The sequence below is a fragment of the Rhineura floridana genome, chromosome 2 (genome assembly GCF_030035675.1).
Source record: "Rhineura floridana isolate rRhiFlo1 chromosome 2, rRhiFlo1.hap2, whole genome shotgun sequence".
Taxonomy (NCBI): domain Eukaryota; kingdom Metazoa; phylum Chordata; class Lepidosauria; order Squamata; family Rhineuridae; genus Rhineura; species Rhineura floridana.
Window position 1 is genome coordinate 80,181,298 of NC_084481.1, and position 24,057 is coordinate 80,205,354.

Below are 24,057 nucleotides of genomic sequence, written 5' to 3' on the forward strand. Positions count from 1 at the left end.
ACACTAGCCCCACCCCATTATTTCTCTTGCCTTCTATATACATTCTCAGCTAGATGCGCCACCAAATTCCATTCTACCCTGGCTTAGAATGCCATGTTCTTGCTGGAGAAGGCTTTGAGAAACAGAACCAACACATTGCAGCAAGCATCAGGCATGTTTGAAAAACAATCAGAGGCTTACAAAATGACAAGGGAGGGAGTTGGTATTTTCACTGGCCCCTTGCAGTGTCAGATACCATGCCATAGTCATAACGGTTATGCTATGCCGTCCCTCACTTGTCTGGAATGAGCAACGTGAAACAGTGATCCGGTTTGCATATCGCAGTAAACCAAAGTGAATGCTTGACTGTGTATGCAGAGGTCACACCAGCTTTGTTCAACCCCTAGTGTGAACAGGAGCAACAAACCATGATTTCTGGATTAATATTACTTCCAAACTAGGGACTGCTCAAACAAACCACAAACAGTAAACTAAGCGCAAACCTTTGCTGAACATCATAGTTTGTTTGGAGCAAAACAAACACATAGTCCCTGGTTTGAACATATTGTTAAACTAGGAATTGTGGTTTGTTGCTTCTGCTCATGCTAGGGAAGGAGCAAAGCAGGTGCTTATCTGCACATTCATGATAAACCATTAACTATTGCGTACCATGATGTGTGAACATTGCCACTTATTCCTCCCCAAGTTGTAGAGAAAGTAACCCAGCACAGTCCAGAGATGTTCCCAAACCATATTATATCAATTTCTCATGCTTCAAGGCACTCAATGCAGTGAGAGATCATATCTTTATCACACTCAGAGCACATGCTTTGCTTGCATAAGATTCCAGTTTCAATCCTTACTGTTTTCAGGTATCTTTTAGGAAATACCCCTGTTTGAAACCCTGGAGAGCCACTGCTAGTTAGTTTAGATCAGGGATAGCCAATGTGGTGCCCTTCATGTTGGGCTACAACTCCCATTAGCCCTCAGCTAGAATAGCCAATGGTCAGGGATGATTGGAATTGTAATCCACAACCTCTGGAGGGCATCACATGACTGTCCCTGCTTTAGATAATACTAAGTTAGACAGACCAACAGCCTGTCTCAGTTTAAGGTAGATTCCATGTTTCTAAGCCACACTAGGTCTCTTTGCAGATGTATAGAGAGAAATGTGGAATTCATGCCAGACCCACAATCCACTCTGGAGATTTGGTGCAGCATAAATCCAGATACTAGAATCTACTCCAGAGACTTGATGGAAACTTTTCAATGCCGAGATTAATGAAGGGGTTCCACTGATTTCTGTTATCAATTCTGATGCCTCCCTTTAAACTTTATTTTTTAGAAGTTTTCTTTAGAAAAGGGTGCTTATTTTGTTTTACTTGCACAGCAGCAAACAACTACTTCTAAAATCAGTAGTCCATAGTTACTGTGACTATTCTAAAGGGTAGGATATATAAAGCAGGTGATTATATAAATAGGACCAATATAGTTGCTGAAGGAGGATGCACGCTTTGCTGATTCACAGAGCTTTCAGTGAGGAAAAAGACAAAGAGACATTCATTTCAGTTTCAAAACACATCACAATACCAAAAGCTTTGTTCTTGTTCCACTCTGTCCAAGCATGGAGATTTTGTAAAACTCTAAAAGTTGTAGTCAAGTTTTTACACCCCTTTCTGTTTTAACCCAGAGGTAAAAGTTGCTATCCACTCTAACAATTATTATCTTTTGAAAACCTGAACTGGTCCTTCCTCTTAGATCTGGCATAGCCATATTTGGTTTGGTACCTCTTATTTAGATTATTGCAATGCACTCATGCTGGGGGGAAACAGAATTAGTTGAATTTCTGCCTGTGTGATCTATCTGTTAAAGGAATAAAACTCATTCAGGAAAAAGGCAGTAACCATAAGTTCATCAGCTCTGGTCAGGGATTGCCACTTCAGGAACTAGAGCCAATTAGTTCATTGCTTTGCAAATGAAGAATCCCTTCCAGCAGAATCCAAACCTCCTGGGAGCTTCACAGGGTATACCTAAGAATTTGGAAACTGGCCTTTGGCTGCAATGACTTGACAACAAATCTGAAATAACAGCAGAAATCTGGCTGAACATGTCCAGGAACATGTTCATTGGATAAGAGTTCTTCAGCTGCTGTCTGTCGCTGAACATCATAAGCATGAGGATATTATAAAATGATTGCCAAATTTGTTAATCTGAATGGTGGCTTCCAAGGAAGTGACATAACAGGAGAGTGGCTTGGGGTCAAAAATACCTTTTTGTGCAAAAGAAGAATTTACCATATTAAATGCTCCCTACCAAATACACAATTTGAATTATATTGCCATATTCTCTCAAAACAGGTGCTTTCAGTTAGGTAGAGCTGCCAGGCTACATCCAAGATAACGTTCATTTACTTTTAAATTACTTCTTGCACCCTAGTCCTTCATTAGTCCTGTCATCTTGATCCCCTCCTCATCTGAAGTGACTCTAGGTGTGCTGCAAAGCAAGTGGGGGAGGATAATTGACTGATCTAGGAAGGGAACTGGCAGTAGACGTTATGGCTGCCTGGGTGGGGATTTAAAGTTATAAGAATGTTCATCAGGTTTGAATCTGGCAATCTTACAATTAGAACAGTGGCTCCCTACCTGGGGGTCACAATGAGGCAAGAAAATTATTTATTAATTAAAAAAAATAAATAATGGCTGGTCTGTGCACCCCAACTGTGCACACAGCTACTTCTGGCTTCCCTTCCTTCCTTCTAGCCAGCCCAGTCAGTTCCCACCACACAGAGCTGAGCAGCACAGCCCAGGAGCGAGTGCATCAAGAGAAGGGGCCAGCTGGGCTTATTTCAGCTCCAGCCCCTCCCCCCTCTCTTTTGTCAGCAGCAGTGAGGGAAGATTGATTGAGCTGATTGGCTCTAGCTGTAAATACAGAGGGACCCCAAGAGGGGGGCTGCCTGCCAATAAAATAATGGGACAGAGTCCCAGAGCATCCCCCCCCCAATGCACACCTGAGCACTCATTAAAAATTCATTGTATATTTAACTTTATAGTACAATGTATTCATGTCTACTCAGAAGGAAGTCTCTTCATATTTAATGGGGCTTACTCCCAGATAATCAAATTGCAGTAATCAGACCAGACTAAGATTCTGTTGAAGTTTTGAGGCTGTACTTTTTGGGGGGTGGGGGACATGGGGCTTTATAGTACACAGCTGCATCATTCTGGTTAAAGGAAGAAAATGTATGTCTATAATACAAGGACAGGCTGCAGTTCTAACCAGGTCTACTCAGAAGTAAGTCCTATAAAATTCAATGGAGCAACAGCCATATGAAGTAGGTTAGGCTGACCCAAGGCAGTAAGTAATCAAAAAAAATATGAGTAAAGTAAGTTTTAAAAATGTCAGATTGCACATGCTAAGTGTATTTTTGTTGCTGTTTATCAAGGCCTTGAGTGTGTTTTATTATAGCTGTATATGTTCATTTTAAGATATTTTAAAATATGTTAAATTGCCCAAATTTTGTTGTTTTTACTCTTAACCTGAGTTCTTTGCATGTTTTAGGGTTGGCATTGGGGGAGAGTAGGGCTCTTGTGCCTTTAAAAGCCGTGTGGCAGGCGGAAATTAAACAGAAATTAAATTAAGCCTTTTCTAGTATGGAAATATAATTATGGGGGAAACTTCACCTGTTAACATTCTGTCTGTTAGACATTATTATTATCATCATATGGAGCTTCCTCAGCCAAGCGCTGAAAAGGAGGCATCATATACAGATGGAATACTTAAAACCAAAGTCCAAATGCCCTGGCATCAACCAGACTCTGTTTACTACTCTGGGTGGTTTACTTTTATCTCCTTTCTTTCATTTCCTCCAAAATTTGCTAGATGTTGTTTATATTGCTGTAACCTGCCCTGGGATCTTCTGATGAAGGGCAGATAATAAACATCATTATCATATTTGTTTTTGTGATGAATAAAAAGCGGCATTATTTAACACTTCATTATGTTTTTTTCCCAATTAACAGACTAAAATTAAAACAATTAGCATGTGGGGGTCATGAAAATTTTTGCGGTTATAAAGGAGGTACTGTAATCATAAAGGTTGAGAACCACCGTATTAGAACAAGAACAAAGATGAATAGCCTACTCAGCACTCAGAAATAGGGCAATACCACAAGGTGGAGAGCTAGGCTAGTTTAATATATTTTTATGTCACTTGATTAAATTAGGAAGGCCCAGATGGATACTAGGGCTAAAACTGCCTGATGTAACACTTTATTTCTATGATGCCATCATGCAACTTCCAATGAAACACCTGCCTAAGCAATTCTTACAATAATGCATAGATGTTTATCAGTTTGCTGAATGTGAATGTATGCTACTGAAAATGTTGCCTATGTAAGAGCAAATGCTACAAAAACAAAAAAAGTTGCTTTAAGTGCATATTTTACTGGGTTGAAAATGTATGCCCACATAATGTTGGGTTCTTTGCTTCTTATTTTGGCTGCAATCCTGCACAGCCTTACATGGGAGAAAATCTCACTAAGTTTAATGGGGTTACTTTTGAGTAGACACAAATAGGATTGCACTGTTAGAATTTTAAAGGATCATTTGGTCACTTTATCATCTTATCAACTCACTGCCCAGTGGATGGAGGGGCTGTAGCTCAGTCACCAAGTACATGCTTCGCCTATAGAAGGTTCCAGGTTCAATCCCTGGCAATTCCTTTAGTTAAAAAAGAACCAGATAGCAGATGATGTGAAAGGTCTCCACCCGAGACCGTGGAGAACTGCTGCGACTGCAGTAGACAAAACTGGTCTAGGGATTAACAAATAATCTGACCTGGTGGTATATAAAACAGCTTCTTATGTTCCTTTGAAGCAGACCCTCAAAGTCTGTCCCTCAGGCTAATTTTTTATTTTTTTAAAAAGTTACTAGACTTCATTGCTGTCAGGATATTCTTAAACATTATCCTTTACAACAGGTTTCAAGCATATCCTGAAATTAATAATGATGGCTGAAGTTTTAAGATTCTAACAGAGAGACAGACTTCAGGAACCTGTGACTATTGGGCAGTGAATTGAAGACAGGATGATCAGATGAAAAGGAGGAGAATGAGGTGCTCCTATACCTTAATAGTCCAGCAACAAAAGGAGCATCAGCAGCTGTGGCTTTCCGCACCTCTGCATGACAAGTGGCACCTTCCAAGACTCCTGCTTCTATATAACTATGAAAGATGCAGTAGCCAAATCCTTCTCTGGACTGGTCACTCTATATGAGGAAACTTTCAAGATGAAGCACAGATGTTACACAAAAGAAATGATCTCACAGTACAATTCTAATCTTTTCCACTCAGAAGTAAGTCTTGTTGAATTATGTGGGTCTTACTGTTAGGTAAATTGGGTTAGGATTGCATCCTTAAGGAAGATGATGCAGGAGTTTTGTTCCCCCTCCCAAATAAATATCAAGTTGACTTACCCATTTTCTGATATTTTCTTTGACTTCAGTCTTTAAAGATCTTTGCCAGTAAAGATAGGTTCCCTGAACCACATCGCAGTCATTCCAGGGGGAAAAACCCCAAAATACCCTTGTAGAAATTCTTGGGGTGCGGGGGATCTTCTATACAGCCAATCCAGCGGTGTTTGCCAGTACTGTACTCCATACACAGCACAATCAGCTTTGTATTCAATAATATATTCTATTAATAGTTAACATAAATCATTAGGGCAACTTTACAACATAAAAGACCAAACCATTTAATCTGGATTGTTCCTTTATATATTCCCCACTTTGCAAGGTTGCCATGCAACTGACTGGTAGCTAAGCGGCAATAAGTAAGCAATGGTGCTACTGCTCCCTCTAGTGTAAATATGCATTACTATTTATTGAATTCATAAAAGTGAGAGGCAATAATTTGTCAGCAGAAGGAAAATGCATGCATTCTCCAGTGATAAGGAGAATAATTATTAAATAACTGCAGCACATTATTGGGTTTGCTTGCTGTATTCTTCTGGGTATTTGGTGTGGTCCCTTCTTTGAGAATGCTTCCTTGCTTAAGTTTACTGACACCAAAACAAGTAGTGCTGACATCCATTCAGTGGGCCAATTGCTTTGTAAAAGAGGATCAGATTCTAAACCGGCAAAGATCTACTGAATTCTGTTAGTATTTGTACTTCTGTTCCTGGGACATCTTTCACCTTCATTGTTATGAACCTTTTAAATAATATTCTCCATTAGCACATGGTGAATAGGAATGTACATGGACTTCCCAATCTTTTCTAGGCAGAGGTGTTGGATGGCATTTTCATCACAGAGACTCTCATTACTTATGTACACAATTTAAGAACCAGTTCTGTGGACCATTTGTTTCTCTGATCATGCTGCGTGCTGTTCTTCCTTCAATGCTCCTGAAGGTTATATTGAGGTAACCAGCAAGCATATGAAGAGTTAGATTTTAGTGCATTTCCTCCAGGGAAATATATTTTAAGAGTTTGTGGACAGTAAAAGCTACCAGTTGGGGATTGTCTAGTTTCACCTTAGCAATGAATTTGTGCTATGTTGTGTATAGATCTACATTTAATATCAGACTGATATATGTTGCAGTAAGAGTTGCACTATTGCTTATATAACCATAGGTTACATAGCCTGCATGTGACTTCAGGTCAGTGAAAACAAGCTTAATGATTCTTAGGCTCTTAAGTCACTGGATCTGCAAAGAATTGTTGCAAACTCTAGTGAACTGTTGCACCTTTTGTTATCTACAGATAAAAAAAGTTGTGTAACTTGGAAAAGTATTTGTGTGATTATCATGGAATATGTATCTTTCAGAAATGGCTAATATTTGCTCATATTCATCCTTCAAGTTCAGTCTTCTGAACTGAAATCATACAGTTTTCTGTATTAAATTGAAATCTCTACCTGCCTGTTTGATTTTTTCTATGGAAATTGAAAACCCTGACATTGGGGGTGGGGGTAATCCTTTTGAGAACCTTTTTACAGACATCAGTGATGTGAGTATGATTCTGTTTAGGCTAAACAGCTATAGAGACTCTTCCTTGGATACCTTAGCAAACTAGGATAAAATCTTCAGAAGAAAATTGCTGAATTAATTGCTACTGGGGTCACTCACTATAGGATTTCTTTTGGGTAACCAAAGGGCCAGGTGCCTACATTTTAAGGAGTGAGACTGTAAAAAGAGAATGCTTAAGGAGAAGAAAATAGAGAAGGGTAGCTTTATCAGCTTTTGCAGCTTATCATGTTGGCATTTAAAGCCATACCACAGGAGAAAACTGGAAAGTTCCCTTTAAGACACAGAGAATGAAGTGGTATATCTTGAGAAGCAATTTATGCAGAATAGGACATTAGCACAGAGAGCCAGGTCACATTCACACCATATATTTAAAGCACATGGCTTCCCCTGAAGAATCCTAAGAACTGTAGGTTACTCCTCAGACAGCTACAGTGCCCAGCCCCCTATACACACTACAGTTACTAGGGTTGTTGGGGGGAATACATGTGTTTTTCCCCACATGTAGAATAACGAAGCAAGTTGAAAGGATTTAAGGACAGGAATACGGTCTTAAAGAACACATTTTTTCTTAAGGATCAAACACAGAAATCCTGTATTGTGCTAGATGTAAAGAATATGGAAATGCTGATGTAAAATCCACAGTACTCATCCATAAATTTATTATTTTATTTATTTTATTATTTTATTTATATCCTGCCCTTCCTCCCAGCAGGAGCCCAGGGCGGCAAACAGAAATGCTAAAAACACTTTAAAACATCATAAAAATACCTTAAAATACATTAAAACAAAACAACTAAAAACATTTTTTAAAAAAGCTTTAAAAACATCTTTTAAAAAAGGGTTAAAAACATATTATTAAAGAAAACATATTAAAAGCAATTCTAACACAGACGCAGACTGGCCACAGAGGACCAATGCTTGATGAGCACAAAGTCTGGTTTAATATCAAACACATCAAGGTTGCCTTTCTTCCTCACTGTCCAACCAGAGCTGTTACCTCACAGCTCTTTTGGAGCCTCCTTTCCGAATTCAGGGTAAGGACCGGTGTAGCTTCAATGCTGGCTGCGAGACTTATTCCTTATAAAAAGTCAGCCCCGAAGGGGAATTCCTTGTGGCCCTAGCCTTGGGGATTTGTCAGGTATCTCATGTTAGCAAAATCACTTGCTAATGCAGATGGAGTCCAGAGAGAAAAGTCCTGATAATGTTTTACCAAACAAACTGAACAAAAACAGTGTATAATTTGAGAAAGGAACAAAGCAGTTTTGTCTTTATTAGGTCAGGCCTTGTACATAGCAGGAAAACATATAGCTAAACACACAGAGGAAAACATCCTTAGAACTATACAACCAATCGGAGCACCATTCTATCTTATTGAAGATCATGCTACTCTGCCTGGTTGCTAAGCAATCCCTGCAACCTCTTAGTTAGCTGACTTACTAATAACAGAATTAACCCTTAAGTCACACACTGAATAATTTCTGCTATTGTACTTCCAACATCTCAGCATCCTACTTTTCCTAACAGCTCCAACTTGATTAAGCTAGCTTATCCAAGGTGATGTCTTCTCCATACAAGGTGGGGCTGGCCAGGAAAGAGAAGAACACTCTTCCGACAGGCAAAATAACTGTTTCTGGCCTCTGCACACCCAACCACACAGATAGCGTAGTTCATACAGCCCTCACTTCTCTCTTCATACGCACCCATCCTATAGCCTGATACAGCAAGTATCCCTAGGATTTCTCCTTCACATCCAGGGTTTGGCCCATGGCTCCTGGCCCTTTCTCCTTTTATCCCTTCATCCAAAACCTGAGAATATCCCCCTCCAGCTACCCATCACATGTCATCTTTCTTCCACCAACCTGGGATCCGTCACCTGTCTCTCAGGTGAGCAGTTCCCTTTAGAGAAGGATTCTGCTGCAGCTATTTGAGACTTTGTGTCAGATAGTTGCAGTGGGTCTCAGGGCTCATCCAGACGACTGTAAAATGTGTGACATGATTGCTCTGTGTTTTCATTATTTTTCAGTCATTCATATGACTCACGCTTTTGGGCATTTTTGCGTGGTTAAATCCGCTCCTGCAATACCACAAATCATGCGATTTGCTTTTTTAAACCAGTAATCATCCGCTGTACCTTCAGGCGCTCAGATGCAATACTGCGGACTTTACAGCTGTGGGCGTTTGATGGGCGGTTCCCCATATCCCTTCCCTCATTCTCAGCCAATCACGCATTTCCACTGTTGCGCATGTGCGCGAATGTCCGGGGAAAGCCCGGGGAAAAGGAACCTATCAGAGCAATGGTGTGGTGTTGGGGGGGGCCCCCTGCAATTTCTACTACGCAGATGCAAATAAGTGCATTTGCGCAGAAGCAGCAACAGCGGTGAATTTTTAGCCAGCCTGCAAACTGGGCAGCTGCTCAGGGTGAGATCTGCAATTGTGGTTGTTTGGAAACTTTTTCAAGCGAGAAAATATTTATCTTTGCCTAACCTCCACCTCCCACCCCTCACCCCCCACCCCCGCATCAAATGCCCTTCTTGAATGTATTGGTCTTTGCTTCCAGGCATCCAGAGGCGAAGGAAGGGGGGGGGAAGAGAAATAGAGGCTTTCCTCTTGGATTACAGACACTCATGCACCCTTAGTCAATTTCATTTTCCTGCCTGCAAGGCTACTCTCTTCCAGTCTTGTCAATTTCAACCACAGCCTGCAGGTTCTTGCAGCCCAGCTGAGCTGAAAAGCATACAGTGCTTTTGCAAAATATGGCAAATACAAGCAAAAAACCCACAGGAATTATTGGCATATAAGTGGTTTGCTAGAGCACCTCAGCCACCCGCAACCATAGAGACTGGTGGTATACCTTCCTAGATATGACACATCATTACTTGCTGTTCTGGAGAAATAAGTGGAATTGCAATCATGTGTATCTCCAGAAACGTTAATATGCATAAAGGTAGAAAAGCATACAGTTGGTTTTGCAAAATATCGCAAATACAAACAAACAAAAATACAGGAATTATAGGCATATAAGTGGTTTGCATGTTTCTTTTATCAGAGGGAACACTGCAAAGCCTGTGCTGGTCGCTTCAGCGCAGATTGACACAGCAGCACACAGGGCTGTTTGCCTGCATTCCCTGCCCAAGCCAAGAGCAGCCACCCGTGGGGGGGGCTGTTTGCTTCCCTCAGGGGCAGCATTCCTGCCACCGAGCCGCATAACAGTCTGGGGCTGAACTCTGCAGTGAATGAGCCCAAGGGTTACGGGGGGATTCGCCTGGCGATTACAAGCGCTGACCCCTTGCACTGCCCACAATCCCCCTGGCTGGTCAGGGGCACCTGGAGACACACACCCCGGCTGGCGCTGCTCCAGAGTAGTGAGCGACAAGGAACTCCATTACAGCCACTACTACCAAACCATCAGGAAATTCAAACTTTTGCGCTCGTACATTCAAGCGCATGCGCCTTGTTGTGCTTTGTTGCAAAGGGGGAGAGGAGCATATATCATATTTTTGCGGACCAATTGGCTGATGGGGGAGTGTTATGGGCGGAGCTGGGAAAAAGCGAGAAGTACGGGTCCTCTTGCTGCGTGTGTGGGTGCAAAAAAAGTGGGTTTTTTATTGGGAAAGAGCGAACAAACAGGCAAAGTGAGGACTGTCAGATGACGAACCGGATATGGAAAACGTGGATTATCCCGCTCCGTTTGGATGAGCCCTCAGATATGAGAGAGGAAGAAACTTGCCCTGGGAACTCTAGTAGCTCCATATGGAAAGGGATTTGGATATCAGATGATGAGATTAGGAGATAGTAGCTGATATTTCCTCAATGAATTAGCCTGTGGCTCATCCTGAGCCACAGGATAATTTTGTAAGGAAAAGCATTTTTCCCTAATATTTATTTAAAATATTTCTAACCTGCTCTTCATTACTCAAAAGCAATCCCAGAGTGGGTTACAATAAAAATACTGACCAAATATTAGCTAAAGAGGCAGTCTTAACTAGGAATTAAGGGTAACAAGAAAAAGAAAATAAAGGAGATGGAGCAGTTCTTTCAGAAACAATGGTTTTTTAAAAAAAAAATTACAAGGTTCTAACAAGAACAGATTAATTGGAACAATGCATAATAATTATGTACACAGTAATGTTACTTTGTTTCAGGAGAAGTGATAAGGCTCATGTTGAACAGAAGAAGCTGTCATATACCGAATGGGATCACTGGTCCATCTAGCTCAATACTTGTTACTCTGTACTGACTGGCAGTGATTCTCCAGGATTTCCCAGTCCTACCTGAGATGCTAGGGACTGGACTTGGGACCTTTTGCACCAAAGCACTGAGCCACTGCTCTTTCCCAATAAAATAATGTGCAGATTTGGTGGAGTCAGAAAAAGAGGGGGGAAAGAGCTAAAGCAAATGAAGTTATATAGATATTAAAAGGTTAGGGAGGCTCTTTTGAGTTTATTGCCTAAGGAAAGTTCAGCAACTTTGGAAATGTTTGGTGATATGGAAGATTTCATTGAAGTGTTACACCAATGGTTCCCAACCTTTGTGAGTACGGGTCCTCCTCTATAACCCAAAAAATGTTTGCAACCCCTACATGCTAATTGATGCTGCTCTTTTATTGCTACTCTGGCCAGCACCATGATCTGCATGCATGCAGACAGAGAAACAGAGGAATAGAGAGAGAAATCTGCCAGGCAGAAAATTAAAGCCCAATAAATATATAATAAATTTAAACATGCAGTTCACACAAGCCTATACACAAAATCAAAACAGGGGCAAACTTGGGCACCAGGGGGTGAAGGCAGACGAGTGTGAATGGTCAGAGAGAGAAGTAATGTGAAGAAAGGGGGGCAAGGTTAGAGGGAGGAAAGGCTATCAGCTTGTGGGTGGGGAGTTTTGGTGGGTTGAAAGGTAGTAAGTAAGTGGCGGCAGTGGCTGAAAGACTGAAGAGGAGCACCCATTTGGGGGGGGCACTCAGGACATGAGGACGGGGGGGAGGAAGGAAGGAAGGAGGGAGGATGGGTTGGAGTAAAATGGGCCGTATATCCATTCTAGGTTTTTTTTCCCCCCCTCTCCCTCCTTGGAGTGACCTGTGGTGGCAGCAAGGCCTCAAAATAAATGCACACTCCTTTTCTTTCACTCACTCCCCCCTCCTATTCCCTTGCTTATACTAAAGGGAGGGTGTCCCATGGAGCTGGAGGGTGAAGAGGAGAGTAGACGGTGAGCATGAGGACAGAATCTTCCTCAACTGTCACCTTTTCCTCTCTTTTTGAGGCAAAGAGGTGAGGAATGGCCTGCCTTTCTTCTTTTCTCTCCCTCACCCCCCCCACCACCACCTTCAGCACAGCCTGGTAACAGCCTGTGTGGGACTACGGGAAAATGCACAGGGAGAGGAGAGTGTACCACTGCTGCTGCATGCCTCTTTCTGTGCCGTTCACATTTCAGGAGTCTGGTGGGTGGTGGAAAGGTTTGCAAGGAGGCCAGTGGACCCCCCCCTCCCCTACACACCACACACACCTCACACTCAGTACATGTTGGCAGCCATGTCTGTGCTTGCCTCCTCCTGCTATTGCTGCTGTCACCACTGATCCAATCAGCATGCAAAGGTGGGGGCTACCCTTCTCCCTAATGGGTTAAGGGGCAAGGAGCCCAGGAAGAGCAATCAGCAGCTGAAAGTCGCTTTCACCTGCTCAGTTTGTTTCAGCTGACATGAAGACTTCTTTAAAAAATTAGTAAATAATTCCTCTCTTAGCTCTTTACGACCCCCCCATGACTTCTCAACCCCCCTGGGGGTCACAGCCCCCAAGTTGGGAACCACTGTGTTAGGCTACAGGGTGGAGTGCATAGAAGCAGAAGTATAACTTGTGTTTCTGAAGTGATTTAGCAGTTAGAAACGTTTTTGTGGTGTAAGAATCAGAAAAGAGGCATATGGTAAATGCAACCAGACGAGAAAGAGCTTTTAATATAAAGGAGCAGATTATAGTACCACTAACCTGTACAACAACTCTTCCAGTTGGGTTAAAGAGGTTTATAGAAGGTATGTCAAACCTGGTTTAGGAACAGATTACTTGAAGGACCTTCGCTCATACCAACCTATTCATACCTTACAATTCACATCTGAAGCCCTGTTTGTGTATCCAACTGTGACAGCAATCAGGTTGGCAAGTATGTGGGACAGGGGCTTCCAAGCAGTAGCACTACCTCTATGGAACTTGCGGCTGACATGGTGGACTGTTTTTTTCTGTTTATATTGTTTTTATCATTATACTGAGCATAGGTGGACTGTTGTTTTTATTTACTGGCTAATTTTAAGATTTTATGAGTATTTTAAAGTTTTGAACTGTGTTTTGTATTATGATATGCTATGTTTGCCACTCCTAAAAAGTGGGATAAAATCTATTAAAACAAGTATCTATTTATATAGCCATGTAAGACATGCAGCATGATTGGTTCACTCTTCCCAAGATCATATTCCTTCAATTTGATTTATTTTACAATTGGAAGCTTTGTTTAGTGAGCAATTATTGTGACAGAGGGAGAGGAAGAAATGGGCATATATCATACGCAGCAGTGAAGTGGTAAATGTTGATGTGCAGGACCTCATCATAATAGCCCCCCAGCCATGCCCCCAGGGAGAGTCTAAAAATTCAGGCAACTGTTGAGTTTATATGTAACTAATGTATAAATAAGTAAATAAAGCTCACAGTTGATCTTTTGTCCCACTCTCCGCTTAGACGGAGGGGGTAAGCAAAGTATAAAGCATCTTGGGAAGTCAGATGCTATTTGGAGAGGGAGAGGTAGGCATAGAGCAAGCTTTGTAAAGTGCCTTTTGAGGCCTACCTCTCTGGAGAGCTAATGTGGAATAGGGGGTAGTGGATATGGTGGTCTGTGGGAGTGCTAAGTGTGCCTCCACCTATGCTCAGTCTGTGTATTTGTAAATAAATTCAAATATTATAACATGCCATACAGTAGCACTGTACAGAACTTTAGGACAGAAATCCAGGGCCCTCCTCAGGACTGGTTTATCAGAATTTGAAGTAAGTGAAGTGATACATATTATAATTTAAAGGGGAGGCAGCTGCTCCCCATATGACCATTAATTCAGAGGCTAAAATTATATAGTAACAGTTTACCTACTTTTGACATGATTTTATATTGGCATAATGTGCAGTTAACCATCTCAGTAAAAACCAGCATGCTAGGAATCTGCAGCATCAAGGAATTTGGAGTTGCACTTGGCCTTTTCAGCCCTCTTCACCTCCACACGTACAGCGAATGTGTGGAGGAAGGAACAGAATACTATATGCCAGTGGCCCCACTTCCAGATCTCTACATGGACAGCTGAAAGTCTGGCTCACCTTTGTACATACAGGTGAACATGCATAGCTGCTGTTTTTTAGTTCTTTGGGTAGAGCAGGTCTGGGAATGGGGCTAACGGTTATGGCTTTGTCCTCTTATACATGTTTGCTGTGCAGATGGAGAAAATTCATGAAAGGGGCTTGTGTCTGTATAAATTCTTGCAAATTTGCCTTATTTGTTATACAATTGCAATGGTTGTATAACTTGGAAAATCAGACGTGTGTGGTTTTGTTATAGGTTATATGTCTTTGTGAAATTGGTAATATTTTCTTGTCTGCTATTCTGAGGACTCATGAAATTAAACAAGTATCTGTTTGTAACATCTGACATCTCTGTGTATAATGTGCGTGCTTGTGTGTTCCTTCATCAGGAAGAAATTATGGGAGGCAACACTGAACAGGTTGAGAGAACACTAGACCAAACCAGCCACACCCCAGTCTTGGGTGACCCACTGTTTTCTCAGCCATACACTGGCCAAATGGATATGCTGATGGACAATTTTATGGGATTGTTGCATGCAAAGTGCTTGAAATGTGCTATATATATAATATATGCCTCCTTCTCCTTCCCACTGGGAGAGGATTTCGATGTGTTTAGAATAAAAATGCCTCCCATAATAATTTTCCCCGCTTCCACTCAGCTTTTGGACAGAAATGAACAGCTAAAGGGCTGTTTTTGCACATTGTGCAGAGGGATTCCTGACTGCTCATCAACTGTATACTCACCTGTACACTTGACAAATAACTGTGGCACATGGTAGCCCCTGATAACTGCTGCAGGTGTGATGTTCAAGTTTGCAAATATAATTTTTAAAAAGGCCTTATTGAGATATTTTTCTTTAAGGAGGCTCAGTACATCTTGTTTCCATGCCCTTATCATATTCAGAGTTTGATAAGATTATCCTCCCTGCATATTAGAAAATCTAACCCCCTTGGGTACTGCAGTCTGTTCTTCAATATAGAGGCACTTTCCCGTGTTTCACACCACCTTCTCCATTCCATACTGTGCTGCACACAGCAGCATCTGGCCCATTGTGCCGAGTTCCATAAATATGCATTAGTTTTAAATATTTTAATGTAAATTGTGCATCATGAGCCTTTTGATAAAGTCAAAGGACATGCAAGCTCAGTACCTTTCTCCTCTTTTCTGAATTGAACATTATCCCGACTGAGACTATTAAAACCCAGGAATATATATTTAAAATATATTGTCTGAAATTTTGGCAGCCTTCTTACCACTGTACGATGAGCTTTTTTGAGATTTCCAGTTGAGTTTGGGTTCCCCACATCTCCAAATATTCATAGACAAATAGGTTATGAAGATTAGGTCCACAAAACAACAGAACCACCATTAGAATCTAATAAAACCTATTTGTCAGAAACATATTTTAAAATTCAACAAGGCCCTGAGGAAACCAGCCTTGAACTGGAGCTTAAAATTATCTTGCCCTGGGTATAATTAGTATAAAAGGGGTTAATGAACACATACTATTACACATTTGCTTTCCTACCCAGGCTTTGAATTTTTAGTGAAAAAAGAAAAAGTCACTAGGGTAGAAGAAATGCAATAAACAGAAGAGATAAGGACATCTTGCTACAGAGCTGTATTGCTTTATGAACACAAATTACTACTACCTTGGATGGCAGCTCAAGCAATATTTATTCTTTTTTGGTTAATCAGATATTCTTAGAAGAAGGTCTTTAAATTTATTCTTGGCTGTTGACTTTAGGAGAGAAGAAGGGGGCAGAACACTACAAGTGCAGTTTGGAAATCATATTTTTCCATTTTTGATTATGTTTACATATATCTAGAACAGGTTTGCGGCGGCCAGCTAGTTTTTGATTCCAAAGGCACTTCTTTCTTATTATTTATTTACTTCCTATTGGGTAGGTCCAGGAGGCATAACCATGTAGACTATGCATAGAACCTTTTGGGTCAAGACTGGATAAAGAAATTTGGCAAATACAATCACAAATACATATATAATCACAGATTCATATCTGATTCATAATATATGATGGTCCTCCCAAGGCATGGTCGGAGAGCACATGGTGCAGCTACAAGCGGCCAGAGACTGGATATGATCTCCCCCCTCGCCTCAGCGAGTAACTTGGACACAGCTTGGATGGTCGGGGGGGGTTGGGGAGTACTGGCCTGGTGGGTGCTCAGACCCACGCCTCCGGTGGCTGCTGGCATTCTCCATTGCTGGTTCTCACAGTGGCTGGGTGGGGGGATAACGGGATATTTTGGCACTTTAGGTGGTCCTGTCTGGAAGTGGGGGGACTTTACTTGAGTCCCGGCGGGAGGCATGTGCTTGACAGAGAAGGTTCTTGTGGGGAGGGCGGAAGGCCACGTTATCGAGAGGCTAGGCGGCAGATGCTGGAGGGGTACGAGGTGCAGGCCATGCCAGCTTAGGGGAACAAGGGATAGATGCATAATATCCATCCCCTGTTCCGGGCCTGCGCACCACCAGAAGACAACTGGGAGATGTACGACTCCACCCAATCTTCGACTGCTGTTGTGTAACGCCAGGTCTCTGGTGCAAAAAACATCGCTCATCCATGACATGATCATGGATGAGCATGCAGACCTGGTGTGCATTACGGAGACCTGGCTGGATGAAGCGGCAGCGCCTGTGCTTGAGGCCATGTGTCCAGCGGGTTTCCGATATGCACAGCAGCCAAGGATTGGTAGGCGGGGAGGGGGAGTGGCAGTCATTTATCAGGAGTCCTTGAGTTTTGCCAGACTCCCTCTCCACGAGACCAAGTTTGTTGACTGCATGTACTGGAGGTGGGGCCCTAAGGGCAGTTTAGGGATTCTTCTTGTGTACCGCCCACCCCGCTACACAAATGACTCCCTGACCGAGGTGCTCGAGGTCGTCTCGAGCGTGCGGGTTCTCTCCCCTGACCTCTTAGTCTTGGGGGATTTTAACCTGCATGCCGAGGCTGCTCTCATAGGAGCTCCTCGGGATTTCATGGAAACCATGACTTCCTGGGAACTGCACCTTTGTAATTTTGGACCCACCCATGTAGCCAGTCATGCTCTCGACCTTGTGTTTGTCTCGGGAGGGGAAGGAAGTGCTCTGAAAATGGGGGCTGTTTCTTTGAACCCCGTGTCATGGTCAGATCACTATCTGGTGAACATGGACTTCTCACTGCCACATACCCTCCGCAGGGGTAAGGGACCCATTAAGATGGTCTGCCCCAGACACCTGATGGAGCCAGAAGGATTCCTGAATGCGCTGGGAGATGTGGAGCCGTCAGAAAGTCGCCCAGTCGAAACCCTGGTGACGGAGTGGAATAGGGAGATCACCAGGGCAATAGACTGGGTGGCTCCAAAACGTCCTCTCCCACTGAATAGAACTCAGATTGCACCCTGGTATACACCACGCTTACGGGGCCTGAGGCAGGAGGTGAGACGACTAGAGCGCCGGTGGCGGAAATCTTGTTCTGACGGCGATCGGACACTTGTTAGAGCAGCAATAGCTGCCTATCAAGTGGCAACGAAGGCAACGAAGAGAGAATTCTTTGCTGCCTCCATTGCGTCTGCAGAGTATTGTCCCAGGAGGTTGTTCCAAGTGGTCCGAAGCCTGGTCGGTCCGGTTGCACAGGAACCCTTGGAACATTCTAAAGCCTCCTGTGACAAATTTGCCAAGCACTTTGCTGATAAAATCGAGCACCTGAAGAGCACGATTCCGCACGCCGTGGACACAGGTAGTGGGCCAGAGCTGGCCAATTGCATTCCGGTCCGGTGGGATCGGTTTCAGCCCCTTCCCTCTGAGGAAGTGGACAAGGTGCTCTCTAATGTGAGGCCAACCATGTGCTTGCTTGACCCTTGCCCTACATGGCTCATTGTGAGCTGTAAAGAGAAATTGAGCGAAGGGATCAAGGCAGTGGTGAATGCTTCCTTGGAAGAGGGTGCAATGCCATTAGCCCTCAAGGAGGCAATAATAAAGCCCATTCTCAAAAAGTCCTCCTTGGATCCCCAAGAGTTGAACAACTTTCGCCCAATTTCCAATTTACCATTCTTGGGCAAGGTGATCGAGTGAGTGGTGGCTACTCAGTTACAGACACACTTGGATGAAGCGGATTATTTGGATCCATTCCAGTCGGGCTTCAGGACTGGACATGGAACTGAAACAGCCTTGGTCGCTCTGGTGGATGATTTGAGGAGGGCGTTGGACAGAGGTGAACATACATTCCTTGTCCTCCTGGACCTCTCAGCGGCTTTTGATACCGTTGACCACGGTATCCTCCTGGATCGCCTGAGGGGAATGGGAATAGGAGGCACTGTTTTACAGTGGTTCCATTCCTATCTCTCTGATAGGCACCAGCGGGTGGCATTGGGAGATGAGGCTTCAGACCCTTGGCCTCTCAATTGTGATGTGCCACAGGGTTCTATCCTCTCTCCCATGCTATTCAACATCTATATAAAGCTGCTGGGGGGCATCATCAGGAAATTTGGGCTGCAGTGCCACCAATATGCGGATGACACTCAGCTCTATCTCTCATTTAAGTCCTCACCAGAGATGGCTGTGGATACCATTTCCAAGTGCCTGGAGGCCGTAAGTGAATGGATGGGAGGAAACAGGCTGAAGCTGAACCCCGACAAGACCGAGGTACTGCTTGTGGGAGATAGGAGGACGTTGGGTGATTTTGACCTGGTGTTGAATGGGGTAAGATTGCCCCTGAAGGACCAGGTTCGCAGCCTTGGTGTTGTTCTTGATTCCCAGCTGTCCATGGAGGCTCAGGTCATGGCGGTGAGCTGGGCAGCTTGGTATCAATTACATTTGATACAAAGGCTGCGACCCTACCTCCCTGTCCATCTGCTCCCACGGGTGGTACATGCCCTGGTCTCCTCTCGCTTAGACTACTGTAATGCGCTCTACGTGGGGCTACCCTTGAAGACGGTCCGGAAATTATAGCTGGTACAGAATGCGGCGGCATGTCTGATCAAGAACAGCCGCCGCCGAGACCATATCACTCCAGTACTTAAAGATCTGCACTGGCTACCAGTTGTTTACCGGGCCCAATTCAAGGTGTTGGTTTTAACCTTTAAAGCCCTACACGGTTTTGGTCCAGTTTATCTAAAGGAACGCCTTCAGCATCACCAGATAGGCCGCCAAACGAGATCAGCCTCCCAAGACCTTCTCTCGGTCCCACCAGTCAAAACAGCTAAGCTGGTGCGGACCAGAGAGAGGGCATTTTCAATTGTGGCCCCCGCCCTCTGGAACTCTCTGCCTTATGATCTCCGCCATGCTCCCTCCCTGACAGGCTTCCGCCGAGAACTGAAAACATGGTTTTTTAGGCAGGCATTCGAGACCTCTGTCTAATTTAGTTTAAATTTGTGTATGATGGGGGTAGGTTTGGATTGAGTATACTTATTGTTGTTTTGTATTATATGTTATATTTTACTCTATGTTATATTTTAGTCTATGTACGCCGCCTAGAGTGGCTGTTAATTCGGCCAGATAGGCGGCCTAGAAATAAAATTTTATTATTATTTATTATTATAAGTAGGTTTGAGACTAGACAGTTCCTGAATGGCAGACCACCTAGTAACCTCATGTATGCTGCCTTGAGTTCCATGACTGAAGAAAGGTGGGATCTAAATGAATTTTAATAAATAAAATAAATTAAAAATAGTCCGCTACATATCTTAAAATGTGTTTTTCTTGTTCTCAAACAACAACATTCATAAATTACAAAAAAAAAGAATATATTATTGTGTGGATTGAAAAGTTTATTGGCTTCTCAAAGCCTGACACTGGTTACTTGCCAGGGCAATTTTCCTAAGCAGGCAGTAAAACTGATAGCTGCCAACCAGTGTATCTATACTAGGCATTTTAGCATCCCTGTGTGGTTCACTGTGTCCAATTGCTTTTATCAATGACAGTTGTGTTTCTAAAAACAAGTTCTAAAATGGTAGAATTATGCCCCTATGCACAGAGTCTCGTGATATACTCTAAAATGTGTTCAGGACTTTTTGTTGTTAATCTTTGGTTTCCTTCGTACTGGAGCCAATTCAAGGAAGGTGATGCCATTTTGGTTCTAGCAATTGCCTGATCTGCTCAAGGATAATGAACATGCAAGCATGGCTCCTAGTGAAGGAGGAATAAAAGAGGTAAAGCACTTCTGGTAAAGCAAATTAGGAACCATCCTGAAAGACAATACAAGACCATATTAGAATGAAAAGTCCTTGCTTCTAAGTTTAACTGTGCCAAGGCTACTGGCACTGGGAGAGCAAAGAGCTGTTTTCTTAGTACTATGCTTCTTCAGGTCTAAGTATTTTCTATTCTATAACATCAGAAGAACAGGGTCTTCACAAAAGAAGGGGTAAAAATAGGTGTGTGGGGCCTCATGCTTGTTGTGCTCATACACTTGTTCCTTATGCAAAACTGTACTAATTATACACACAAAATATATCTGACTGCCTTGCTCTGGGTATTTGTCTAGTCCAGCTACTGGTGATGACAAAGTTGTTCATCTTCTTAAAACAAACTTATAATTCTATTTAAGTCTGGAATCTAATCCAACAAATCACAGAAATCACAGAAATTAGATAGAGGAAAAAACCTTGTGTGTCCTTTTAGTGCCCTTGGCTTGGTCTGAATCTAATACTATCAACCTCAATTTTTCCACTGAAATTTGGGATGGTAAATTAAGTCCCTGGATCCTCCTTTCAGATCAGTGTAAGTGGCATACATTTACACCCAAATTAGAATTTACCACAAAATAAGAAATTAAAATATAATGGTTGCAATTATGCAGGTAAATACTGTAGATGCTTTCAGTGCTTTTTTTGCTTATGAAGTATGGGAGCGTCTTGTGTGCACAGTCCTCTTGTGGGGTGGGTGGGACCAGCTTTTTCCTTAAAGCCCATCCACTCCCATATTCTTCTGACATTCTGGGTTTTGGATAACTTCTTTTGGTTCTTTATGACATCAAGAGGTTTATTGCCACCTGGAAGGGATTGATTTACTGGGGAAAGAGCTGAGTTGACATGGGAGACAGTGGGAAGGAAAATGGGATGAAGAAAAGTTACTGGAAGCATTCCTTTCCATATCAGGATGTTTGGTGTGCTGGAAATGATTGTCCCTAAGTTGTCCTAGGATGGGGGAGAAAGTCAATTCAGTTCACATTTGAAGGCAAACCTACCTAATTTGCACTGTCCAATATGAGACCTCAAACACAGCCGTCCTTCAACATTTGCCCTTCTCTGAATTTGTCAATGCAGTTCTCCAATCAAGTAAACAGTAGAAAAATGCATATACTAGGGCACAGTATGCATAAAAATGAATATATTAGTAAAATTGCCTTACAAGAATGCATTATATTAGGAAAAAATGATTTTGAAAAATGTGTATATCACGGGAATTGATTGATTGATTGACTGATTGATATCCTGCCCTTCCTCCCAGCAGGAGCCCAGGGTGGCAATCAAAAGCACCAAAAGCACTTTCAAACATCATAAAAACAGACTTTAAAATACATCAAAACAAAACATCTTTAAAAACTTTTTTTTAAAAAATCTTTCAAAACATCTTTTTTTAAAAAAGGTTAAAAACATAGTGTTTTTTTTAAAGGTTTAAAACATATTAAAAAGCAATTCCAACACATACATAGACTGGGATAAGGTCTCAACTTAAAAGGCTTGTTGAAAGAGGAAGGTCTTCAATATGCGCTGCTAAGGTAACAGATATGGTGCCTGTCTAATATTTAAGGGTAGGGAATTCCACAGGGTAGGTGCCGCCACACTAAAGGTCCATTTCCTATGTTGTGCAGAACAAACCTCCTGATAGATGGTATTTGCAGGAAAAATGTGTATATTGGGGGGGGGAATTGCTGATGAATTTTCATTAAAACTTATTTTTTAATTATAAACTTATGTGGAAATGTAGAGAACTAAACTTAACATTGGACCTATGAAAAACTGAGGGAAACCAAAACTGGCAGATTCTCCCATTCCTAGTTGTCAATGTTCAATTCAAGATTGGTGGAAAATAAAACATCAATAATCTATTTTAAGTAATTATCATACAACTTCAACAACTATTCAGATTATCTTGTGTAAGATACCAACACCAGGCAGGTTTTTGTTTCTCCAGATAGATTGATAGAGAACTTGTTGGTTGTGGCCCTCTTCCTGTACCATTGCCTTCCGCATCTCTCTGCAATAGCTGCAGTTATTTATTTTATTTATTTATTTATTATACTTGTATACCGCCCCATAGCCGAAGCTCTCTGGGCGGTTTACAGTAACTATTTACTATTTAGCCATTGTTTCCTATGTTTCCTATATTCTAAACTGGCAATGTAGAAGTAAAAGAACGCCATTAAAAAAAAAAAAATACTAACAGTGCTTGTGTGAATAGGGAATCCTCATACACTCACCACATGATCAAATCCTTTATTTGCATTTATTTATTTATTCTATTTCTATGTCGCCTTTTGGCGAAAAGGCCCTCAAGGCGGCTCACAAAAAAAAAAAATACAAAATACAAAATACACATCAAAAAAGAATAGTGCACAAAAATTTAAATAACAAAATATTAACATTGTTAAAAAAAACAAGGTTCTTTACAGGCCTAAAGATAATCTGTCCCAAAATGTAGTACTGCCACTTCAAGAATTTTAGTCCTCCAACATTGAGCATTATCCAGAAGCCATTGCAATTGGAATATACAAAAACAATAAGAAGCAGATAAGCAGCTTAATTAAATTATCATACTAAAATGCCAGCATTTATGTAGGATGCGGTCTGGTAAAATTAAAATATCCAAAATCCATCATCATAAACTCAAGGTACCATTGTACACATAATCATTACCTTGACAAATGTTTCCTGAGTAGATGGAATCATCACTGTGGCACCATTAATGTCTAATCATGGCCTTATTTTGGTATTTTTACATCAGATAAAAGTAAGATGTAAGCTGTTCATAAGCTTGCTTTACCTGTTTAGGTAAAAGTAGTATTTGCATCAAATGTTATGCTTTTGTGTTCAAGAGTCATCAGGAAAATGGTAGGAGGAGTCTCCTTGTTGTAAAATATAATATTAATATTAAGCATTTAGCTAAAGTGTATTTGGTGATAGAAAAGTTCCACATAATGTCAAAGAAAGGGAAAGGCAGTCTGGACATAATGCATAAGAGGTTTTGCTGTTACTAGGGATGCTTTTATTAGCTCTCTGTACTGGAGTTTGCAGTCCTTCAATCTTGGACTTAGACCTGAAAGTTCATTCTTGGTACTTTGAATTTTGCTAGATTATTCATACCAGACTATGCTGCATGATGTAAGACACTCTATGACATTTTGGTACACACTCAGAAGAAAGGACCACTATGGACACATCAAGAAGATATGATTCTCAAGGACCTAATAAAAGCAATAGAAGCAGCAATTGCTTTGGAAATGAGGAATCCAAATACAGAACTCATGGATAAGGTAAAAGTGATCACAGCCCCAGGTGAAGCTCTGCAGGGCCACAAGCTTAAAAGGGAACTTTTGTGAACCCTCAGTCCTGTGCATTTCCTAGAATGAAGTACTGCAGCCTATTTCAGTACTTTGTTTTTCATAGAACCCTTCAATCCATATAATTAGGAAGAAAGGCTGGCATTCGACTGTAGCCTCTCAAAAAGCTAACAGCAGCAGCTAAGGAAAGCTAAAGCCCCTTCTTTTTCCATTTCCCACACTCTTCTGGTCTAAAGA

At 42.0% G+C, this 24,057-nt stretch overlaps 1 protein-coding gene across 6 annotated transcripts in view; it reads left to right on the plus strand.

Moving 5' to 3' along the window:
• Nucleotides 1–2,994: 2,994 nt before the first annotated feature.
• LOC133376611 (ropporin-1) overlaps nt 2,995–24,057 on the plus strand; it is a 63,273-nt gene continuing 42,210 nt past the window's right edge. For 2 of the 6 annotated variants that reach the window (XM_061609063.1, XM_061609065.1), the window contains exons 1-2: nt 2,995–3,270; nt 4,958–5,331. The gene's annotated coding sequence lies outside the window, so the exon portion shown is untranslated. Of the gene's footprint in view, nt 3,334–4,286; nt 4,372–4,957; nt 5,332–24,057 lie in introns of those variants that run through there. The other 4 variants (XM_061609064.1, XM_061609066.1, XM_061609069.1 and 1 more) reach the window with 4 other exon arrangements.